Below are 10,000 nucleotides of genomic sequence, written 5' to 3' on the forward strand. Positions count from 1 at the left end.
TTGCCGCTACCCCCGCCCCCCCCCCGCTGCCGGTTTGCGCGGAGCCCCCCCTTCCCGCCGTTGCCTCTTGCCGCTACCCCCCGCCCCCCCCCCGCTGCCGGTTTGCGCGGAGCCCCCCCTTTCCCGCCGTTGCCTCTTGCCGCTACCCCCCGCCCCCCCCCGCTGCCGGTTTGCGCGGAGCCCCCCCTTCCCGCCGTTGCCTCTTGCCGCTACCCCCGCCCCCCCCCCGCTGCCGGTTTGCGCGGAGCCCCCCCTTCCCGCCGTTGCCTCTTGCCGCTACCCCCCGCCCCCCCCCCGCTGCCGGTTTGCGCGGAGGCCCCCCTTCCCGCCGTTGCCTCTTGCCGTTACCCCCGCCCCCCCCCGCTGCCGGTTTGCGCGGAGCGCCCCCGCCTGCCGTTGCCTCTCGCCGCGGCCACCACCGCCCCCTCCACACCCCCCGGGCCCCCCGTTACCGGTTTGCGCGGAGCCCCCCCTCCCGACGTTGCCTCTTGCCGCTGCTGCCACCCCCCAGCTCCCCACACCCCCCGGCTCCCGTTAGCGGTTTGCGCGGAGCCCCCCCTTCCCGCCGTTGCCTCTTGCCGCTACCCCCCGCCCCCCCCCCCCCGCTGCCGGTTTGCGCGGAGCCCCCCCGCCTGCCGTTGCCTCTTGCCGCGGCCGCCACCGCCCCCCCCCACACCCCCCGGCCCCCGTTACCGGTTTGCGCGGAGCCCCCCCTCCCGACGTTGCCTCTTGCCGCTGCTGCCACCCCCAGCTCCCCACACCCCCCGGCTCCCGTTAGCGGTTTGCGCGGAGCCCCCCCTTCCCCCCTTCGCGGGCTGCCGCTTCCCTCCCGGGCTGCCCGGCTGCTCTCTAACCCCTGCGACCGAGGCGGCGCTGTTAGGGCGGCCGTGCCGGTGCCCCTTGCCGCAGCTAGCCTCTCGCCGCTGCCCCTCCCGTCCGTCGTCCCCCGTCCCCAAAAACTTGCTGCTCTCCACGCTGGAGCCTGCACGGGGGAGGTTGCGCTCCGCTCCTCCGGCCCTAAAGCCGCCCTCGCCCGCCCCCCCGGCTTGCCGCTTGGCTCGGCTGCCCGCCCGCCCGCTAATCCCCCCAACGCCCCCACCCCAAAAACACCCCAGCCCTACCGCATGCCGCTCCCCCTCTCCCCGCTCTCGCTGACCGCTGCCACCCCCCCCCACACCTCCCCCCCGAAACAAACCCCCCAGCCCTACCGCATGCCGCTCCCCCTCTCTCCCTAGCCTGCCCCCCCCGCCGTCGCTTGCTGCCGCCGCCGCCGCCGCCGCCGCCGCCGCCGCCGGGACCCGCCTCGGTCTGGTGGCGCGCGCTCGGAGATCCCCGGCTACCCGTCCGTCCGTCCCTCCCTCCCGCCCCGCCCCGGGGGAGGGCCCGGGGCAGCGCGGGCAGGCGGGGAGCAAAAAAAGGCGCGGGCGCCAAAAAACGTCGGGGTCCCGGGGTGGCGGAGGGGGGCGGCGGCGGGGGCGGCGGCGGGTACACGGCGCCGGGTCCAGGGCGCCGGGTCCAGCCCGTCCCGGGGCGGGGACAGGTGGTGTCGTCCGTCCCCGCCCCCGTAACCTGCTCTGAAGCATCCGCTTCCCGCCGCGGTTCGCCCTCCACCCCCCCGCCGCACACGCAGCTGCCGCTTCCCGCCGCCTCTGCCCCCCGCCCCGGGATCAACCACCCGCCGGGTCCAGCCGGTCCCGGTCCCGGGAACCTGCTCCCGGGGCCAGCCGGAGCCACGCCCCCTCCTCTGACGCTTCCAGCTGCCGCCTCCCCTCCCACCCCCCAAACTCACACTGGCCCTCGCCGGCCCGCCCACCCGCCTACCTGCTTGCCCGCCGCCGCTGGGTGGCGTGCCGGACACTCTCGCACACAGGTACACAGACAGGGACACAGGGACACAGGCACTCAGGCACACAGGGACACAGGGACACAAGGACACAGGGACACAGGCACTCAGGCACTCAGGCACTCAGGGACACAGGGACACAGGGACACAGGCACTCAGGCACTCAGGGACACAGGGACACAGGGACACAAGGACACAGGGACACAGGCACTCAGGCACTCAGGCACTCAGGGACACAGGGACACAGGGACACAGGGACACAGGGACACAGGGACACAGGCACTCAGGCACACAGGGACACAGGTGGCGGGCCGGAGGCCTCTCCCCACTGTGTGGCAGGGGTCCAAGAGCCACCCCAGCCCAACCCAGAGGGTCTTTTGCACCTCTCTAGAGGCCACCCAGAGACCCCAGGCCGCAGCAGAAGCCTCCCCCGCATGCTCTGCAGGCTTCCGACCCACCCCAGGCCGCACCAGAAGCCTCCCCCGCACGCTCTGCAGGCTTCCGACCCACCCCAGGCCACAGCAGAAGCCTCTCCCGCACGCTCTGCAGGCTTCTCAGCCACCCCAGGCCGCACCAGAAGCCTCTCCCGCACGCTCTGCAGGCTTCTCAGCCACCCCAGGCCGCACCAGAAGCCTCTCCCGCACGCTCTGCAGGCTTCTCAGCCACCCCAGGCCGCAGCAGAAGCCTCTCCCGCACGCTCTGCAGGCTTCTCAGCCACCCCAGGCCGCAGCAGAAGCCTCTCCCGCACGCTCTGCAGGCTTCTCAGCCACCCCAGGCCGCAGCAGAAGCCTCTCCCGCACGCTCTGCAGGCTTCTCAGCCACCCCAGGCCGCACCAGAAGCCTCTCCCGCACGCTCTGCAGGCTTCTCAGCCACCCCAGGCCGCAGCAGAAGCCTCTCCCGCACGCTCTGCAGGCTTCCGACCCACCCCAGGCCGCAGCAGAAGCCTCTCCCGCACGCTCTGCAGGCTTCCGACCCACCCCAGGCCGCAACAGAAGCCTCTCCCGCACGCTCTGCAGGCTTCCGACCCACCCCAGGCCGCAGCAGAAGCCTCTCCCGCACGCTCTGCAGGCTTCCGTCCCACCCCAGGCCGCACCAGAAGCCTCCCCCGCACGCTCTGCAGGCTTCTCAGCCACCCCAGGCCGCACCAGAAGCCTCCCCCGCACGCTCTGCAGGCTTCTCAGCCACCCCAGGCCGCACCAGAAGCCTCCCCCGCACGCTCTGCAGGCTTCTCAGCCACCCCAGGCCGCACCAGAAGCCTCCCCCGCACGCTCTGCAGGCTTCTCAGCCACCCCAGGCCCCAACAGAAGCCTCTCCCGCACGCTCTGCAGGCTTCCGACCCACCCCAGGCCCCAACAGAAGCCTCTCCCGCACGCTCTGCAGGCTTCTCAGCCACCCCAGGCCGCAGCAGAAGCCTCTCCCGCACGCTCTGCAGGCTTCTCAGCCACCCCAGGCCGCAGCAGAAGCCTCCCCCGCATGCTCTGCAGGCTTCCGACCCACCCCAGGCCGCAACAGAAGCCTCCCCCGCACGCTCTGTAGGCTTCTGACCCACCCCAGGCCCCAACAGAAGCCTCCCCCGCACGCTCTGCAGGCTTCTCAGCCACCCCAGGCCGCAGCAGAAGCCTCTCCCGCACGCTCTGCAGGCTTCTCAGCCACCCCAGGCCGCACCAGAAGCCTCTCCCGCACGCTCTGCAGGCTTCCGACCCACCCCAGGCCGCACCAGAAGCCTCCCCCGCACGCTCTGCAGGCTTCTCCGCCACCACAGGCCGCACCAGAGGATCTTTTGCACCTCTCTGGACGCCACCCAGAGACTCCAGGCCGCACCAGAGGCCCCCCCCCCCAACCATTTACAGGCTGCAGTGCCAGCCTAGGCCCCGCTGGCAGCCTCCCTTGTCTGCTTTGGAAGGCCTCCCATCCACTCCAGACCTGCCTGGAGGCCTCCCTCGACTGCTCCCGGGGCCCTCGAAGCCACCCTAGGCCTTTCTGGAGGACCTGCTCGACCGCTCGGGCGGCTTCTGACGCACCCTCGGCCATCCGGCGCCCAGCAGCTCCCAGGGCCAGGCACCGGCCTCCCCCTCCGGCCGCCCCTGGGGCCGGGGGTGGCTCGGACTCGGCGCCCCCAACGTGTCGTCCCGTCCCCCCCCCGCCCCGCACCGCCGAACATTCGCTGCAGCCGAGGGCTTGCCGCTCGACGCCTACCCCACCCGCCCAGCCCCCCGCTGCGGCCCGGCGCTGCCCCGGCCGCTGCGCCCCGCCTCTCATCGCTCCCCCCACCCGGCAACCGGCCGCCGGGCACGGCAAGTCCCAGGGCAGGGAACAGGTGCTGCCGGGACCCCGTGCTGGCTGCCGGCTTCCCGGGGCTGCCCCGGGCACGGACAGGTCGCCCCCCCCGCCCCGGCGAATGTTCACCGAACCGGCTGCCGGCTGCCTTCGAGCACCCCCCGCCCCCCGCCACTATCGTCCCCCCCCGCCCCCCCTCCGCCTCCGCTGCCGCTTCTCCCCGCACCGCCTCCACTGCCTCCCCCCGCCGCCGGCGAACGAGTCGCCGGATCCGTAGGGTGCCGGGAGCCCGAACGGCGAGCGGCTCCGGCTGCTGCCGGGGCCGCGGGGCTTCGAGCCGCTCCGGCCGCGGCCGGGACCCCGTGCCGGAAGCCGGCATCCCGGGACGGCCCCGGGACGGCCCCGGTCGCCGGCCGGGTGACGTTCAGCGAAGCGGCTGCCGCCAGTCTTTGGGCCTCCCCCGTGCCGGGGCCGCGGGGCTTCGAGCCGGTCCGGCCGCGGCCGGGATCCCGGGCCGGACGATGGCTTCCCGGGCCGGTCCCGGTCGCCTCCCGGGTGACGTTCACCGAAGCGGCTGCCAGCTGTCTTCGAGCCCCCCCCCCCCTCCGCCTCCGCTGCCGCTTCTCCCCGCACCCCCTCCACTGCCTCCCCCCGCCGCCGGCGAACGAGTCGCCGGATCTGTAGGGTGCCGGGAGCCCGAACGGCGAGCGGCTCCGGCTGCTGCCGGGGCCGCGGGGATTCGAGCCGCTCCGGCCGCGGCCGGGACCCCGTGCCGGAAGCCGGCATCCCGGGACGGCCCCGGGACGGCCCCGGTCGCCGGCCGGGTGACGTTCAGCGAAGCGGCTGCCGCCAGTCTTTGGGCCTCCCCCGTGCCGGGGCCGCGGGGCTTCGAGCCGGTCCGGCCGCGGCCGGGATCCCGGGCCGGACGATGGCTTCCCGGGCCGGTCCCGGTCGCCTCCCGGGTGACGTTCACCGAAGCGGCTGCCGGCTGTCTTCGAGCCCCCCCCCCCCCCTCCGCCTCCGCTGCCGCTTCTGCCCGCACCCCCTCCACTGCCTCCCCCCGCCGCCGGCGAACGAGTCGCCGGATCTGTAGGGTGCCGGGAGCCCGAACGGCGAGCGGCTCCGGCTGCTGCCGGGACCGCGGGGATTCGAGCCGCTCCGGCCGCGGCCGGGACCCCGTGCCGGAAGCCGGCATCCCCGGACAGCCCCGGGACGGCCCCGGTCGCCGGCCGGGTGACGTTCACCGAAGCGGCTGCCGGCTGTCTTCGAGCCCCCCCCCCCCTCCGCCTCCGCTGCCGCTTCTGCCCGCACCCCCTCCACTGCCTCCCCCCGCCGCCGGCGAACGAGTCGGCGGATCCGTAGGGTGCCGGGAGCCCGAACGGCGAGCGGCTCCGGCTGCTGCCGGGACCGCGGGGATTCGAGCCGCTCCGGCCGCGGCCGGGACCCCGTGCCGGAAGCCGGCATCCCGGGACGGCCCCGGGACGGCCCCGGTCGCCGGCCGGGTGACGTTCAGCGAAGCGGCTGCCGCCAGTCTTTGGGCCTCCCCCGTGCCGGGGCCGCGGGGCTTCGAGCCGGTCCGGCCGCGGCCGGGATCCCGGGCCGGACGATGGCTTCCCGGGCCGGTCCCGGTCGCCTCCCGGGTGACGTTCACCGAAGCGGCTGCCGGCTGTCTTCGAGCCCCCCCCCCCCCTCCGCCTCCGCTGCCGCTTCTGCCCGCACCCCCTCCACTGCCTCCCCCCGCCGCCGGCGAACGAGTCGCCGGATCTGTAGGGTGCCGGGAGCCCGAACGGCGAGCGGCTCCGGCTGCTGCCGGGGCCGCGGGGATTCGAGCCGCTCCGGCCGCGGCCGGGACCCCGTGCCGGAAGCCGGCATCCCCGGACAGCCCCGGGACGGCCCCGGTCGCCGGCCGGGTGACGTTCACCGAAGCGGCTGCCGGCTGTCTTCGAGCCCCCCCCCCCCTCCGCCTCCGCTGCCGCTTCTGCCCGCACCCCCTCCACTGCCTCCCCCCGCCGCCGGCGAACGAGTCGGCGGATCCGTAGGGTGCCGGGAGCCCGAACGGCGAGCGGCTCCGGCTGCTGCCGGGACCGCGGGGCTTCGAGCCGCTCCGGCCGCGGCCGGGACCCCGTGCCGGAAGCCGGCATCCCGGGACGGCCCCGGGACGGCCCCGGTCGCCGGCCGGGTGACGTTCAGCGAAGCGGCTGCCGCCAGTCTTTGGGCCTCCCCCGTGCCGGGGCCGCGGGGCTTCGAGCCGGTCCGGCCGCGGCCGGGATCCGGGGCCGGACGATGGCTTCCCGGGCCGGTCCCGGTCGCCTCCCGGGTGACGTTCACCGAAGCGGCTGACGGCTGTCTCCGAGCCCCCCCCCCCCCCCTCCGCCTCCGCTGCCGCTTCTGCCCGCACCCCCTCCACTGCCTCCCCCCGCCGCCCGCGAACGAGTCGCCGGATCTGTAGGGTGCCGGGAGCCCGAACGGCGAGCGGCTCCGGCTGCTGCCGGGACCGCGGGGATTCGAGCCGCTCCGGCCGCGGCCGGGACCCCGTGCCGGAAGCCGGCATCCCCGGACAGCCCCGGGACGGCCCCGGTCGCCGGCCGGGTGACGTTCACCGAAGCGGCTGCCGGCTGTCTTCGAGCCCCCCCCCCTCCGCCTCCGCTGCCGCTTCTGCCCGCACCCCCTCCACTGCCTCCCCCCGCCGCCGGCGAACGAGTCGCCGGATCCGTAGGGTGCCGGGAGCCCGAACGGCGAGCGGCTCCGGCTGCTGCCGGGGACCGCGGGGATTCGAGCCGCTCCGGCCGCGGCCGGGACCCCGTGGCGGAAGCCAGCATCCCGGGACGGCCCCGGGACGGCCCCGATCGCCTCCTGGGTGACGTTCACCGAAGCGGCTGCCGGCTGTCTTCGAGCCCCCCCCCCCTCCGCCTCCGCTGCCGCTTCTCCCCGCACCCCCTCCACTGCCTCCCCCCGCCGCCGGCGAACGAGTCGGCGGATCCATACCGTCCCGAGAGCCCGAGGCGGCGGCACCCAGTGCGGGTCCGGCCGAGGCCGGGACCCCGTGCCTGTCGCAGGCTTCCCGGGACGGCCCCGGAACGGCCGCGGTCGCCGGCCGGGTGACGTTCTCCGAAGCGGCTGCCGGCTGTCTTCGAGCCCCCCCCCCCCTCCGCCTCCGCTGCCGCTTCTGCCCGCACCTCCTTCACTGCCTCCCCCCGCCGCCCGCGAACGAGTCGGCGGATCCGTAGGGTGCCGGGAGCCCGAACGGCGAGCGGCTCCGGCTGCTGCCGGGACCGCGGGGATTCGAGCCGCTCCGGCCGCGGCCGGGACCCCGTGCCGGAAGCCGGCATCCCGGGACAGCCCCGGGACGGCCCCGGTCGCCGGCCGGGTGACGTTCAGCGAAGCGGCTGCCGCCAGTCTTTGGGCCTCCCCCGTGCCGGGGCCGCGGGGCTTCGAGTCGGTCCGGCCGCGGCTGGGACCCCCGTGCCTGTCGCAGGCTTCCCGGGACGGCCCCGGAACGGCCGCGGTCGCCGGCCGGGTGACGTTCACCGAGGCGACTGCCGGCTGTCTTCGAGCCCCCACCCCTGCCGTGGCCGCGGGGATTCGCCCCGGTCCGGCAGCTGACGGTTCCCTGTGTCGGACGCCGGCTTCCCGGGACTGCCCCGGGACAGCCCCGGTCGCCTCCCGGGTGACGTTCACCGAAGCTGCTGCCGCCTGTCTTTGTCCCCCCCCCCCCGTGCTCTCCCTCAGGCGGGAGGTAGACGTGCTCTCCCTGGGCGAGTAGACGTGCTCTCCCTGGGCGAGTAGACGTGCTCTCCCTCGGCGAGTAGACGTGCTCTCCCTCGGCGAGTAGACGTGCTCTCCCTCGGCGAGTAGACGTGCTCTCCCTCGGCGAGTAGACGTGCTCTCCCTGGGCGAGTAGACGTGCTCTCCCTCGGCGGGTAGACGTGCTCTCCCTCGGCGAGTAGACGTGCTCTCCCTCGGCGAGTAGACGTGCTCTCCCTGGGCGAGTAGACGTGCTCTCCCTGGGCGAGTAGACGTGCTCTCCCTGGGCGAGTAGACGTGCTCTCCCTGGGCGAGTAGACGTGCTCTCCCTGGGCGAGTAGACGTGCTCTCCCTGGGCGAGTAGACGTGCTCTCCCTCGGCGAGTAGACGTGCTCTCCCTGGGCGAGTAGACGTGCTCTCCCTGGGCGAGTAGACGTGCTCTCCCTGGGCGAGTAGACGTGCTCTCCCTCGGCGAGTAGACGTGCTCTCCGCGGAGATCGCGCTTGTCGCCAAGGGGTCGCTGTTGCGCTCTGCCTCCGCCTACGTCATCGTACAAGCCGGCGTGATTTCTGCGACCTGCCGCTGGGCGGAGGTCGGCTGGTTGTGCGCTCGCGGAGCTGACGGCCCTCCAGTTCCGTATATGAGGGAACAAGCGACGCCGAGCACTCCCAGGGCAGCGCTGCCGAGCGGCTGCTCCAAGCCACCCGCCAGGCGGCTGGGCAGGGGTCCGTCTGGCTTCTCGGTGGCTTTCGCCCGGGTCAGAGAGGGGACCCGCGGGGCCGAACAAAGGCGCGGCGGTTTGGAGCGGCCGCTGGCGCACCCTCAGCGGTGTTGGATGGGTTTCGCTCGTCCGTGAGCCGGAGCCCAGCCTGGGCTCGGCAACGAAAGCGGGGAAAAGAAAAAAAGTTGACGAGTGGCTGGCGCCGGCCACTGCCGAAGTGTGGAACCCCCGAAGCGACGTTTGCCCGGTGGGGCACGGGGGCAGAGAAAGCCGGGGAGACGTGGTGCCGGCGTCGGTCCCACCAAGAATGGAAAGCAAGCCCGTCCAGGCACGGCGAGAGAGAGCCCGGTAAGGGGCAGAGAGAGTTCCCAGCACTGGACCCTCTTCACGGGGGTTCCCCCCCATGACCAAAGCCGCAGCCCGCGGGGGCACGGCATCGAAGGGAAAAGCCAGCGGCGGTGACTGGCCACTCGTATGCTATGGAGCCCGGCATGGGGGGAGGAGGGCAAGCCGGTGCCCCAGCACGGCTTCCTCCTGGCTCCAGAGGGGCGCCCCGTGATGGAGATGTAACTCGGTGCAGCTTGAGGGAAAATGCAAGCCCACATTTCGGGGAGGCGGTGCCCTGTGAGCCGGTGCGGCCCGGTGCAGCTTGCCCCCCCCCCCATCTCTGGAGGGCGCCCCGTTTGCTCCTCCGGCGTGTTGCCCGCACGCCGAGCCCCGTGCCTGCTGGCTGCTCCCGAGGGCGGTGGCGGGTGCGCGTGGCTGTGTCTGTCCCAGAAGAGCGAGGCCGTGGGGCCTCCGCTGGCTTCCTTTCCTTCTGTCCTTGTTGATCGATGAGGCCTTTCGGGTCGCGTCGGAAAGGGCCCCCGGCCGGCAGGGCAAGGGCGGTCTTCCTTTCCACTTCGCTTCCCGTCGCGTGTGAGGTGTCGTCCTCGTTCCCCCAGCCCCGAGCGGCTCGAGCGGGGGGGAGCCGTGGCGTTAGCGGCCCGGCGCGTGCCTTGCCGCATCCTCCCCTTTCCACCTCCCCCCCGGCGCTGGGGCAGGGTTCGGGGACCGGTCTACCGCAACCGGCTTTGTGACTGCTGCGTGGCCCCGTGAGTTTTCAGGTGTCCTAAAACGCGTGAGGCGCCGGTGTCGTCCTCGGTTCCGGGTACCCGCGGGTGCCGGCCGCGAGCAGCTGCGTGTGGCGGGGGTTGGCCGAGCCGAGAGCGAGGCGGCGGCGTCGCGAAAGTTAAAAGGGGCTAAAAGCGGCGCCGCGCGTGAGGCCTCACCTGCCCGGGTGGGGTCCCCGAGGGTTCCTCCCTAAATGAAACCTCTAGCCTGAGAAGGGCGGCTTTGTGGCCCGTACCCCCCGCCCGCTGCCGAGCGAGCCGCCCCGGCTCTAAGGTCCTGGCGTGCCGGGGGGCGCGCCCCG

The sequence above is a fragment of the Melanerpes formicivorus genome, unplaced genomic scaffold (genome assembly GCF_026170545.1).
Source record: "Melanerpes formicivorus ecotype bairdi unplaced genomic scaffold, bMelFor1.0.p_v2 SCAF_767, whole genome shotgun sequence".
Lineage (NCBI taxonomy): Eukaryota > Metazoa > Chordata > Aves > Piciformes > Picidae > Melanerpes > Melanerpes formicivorus.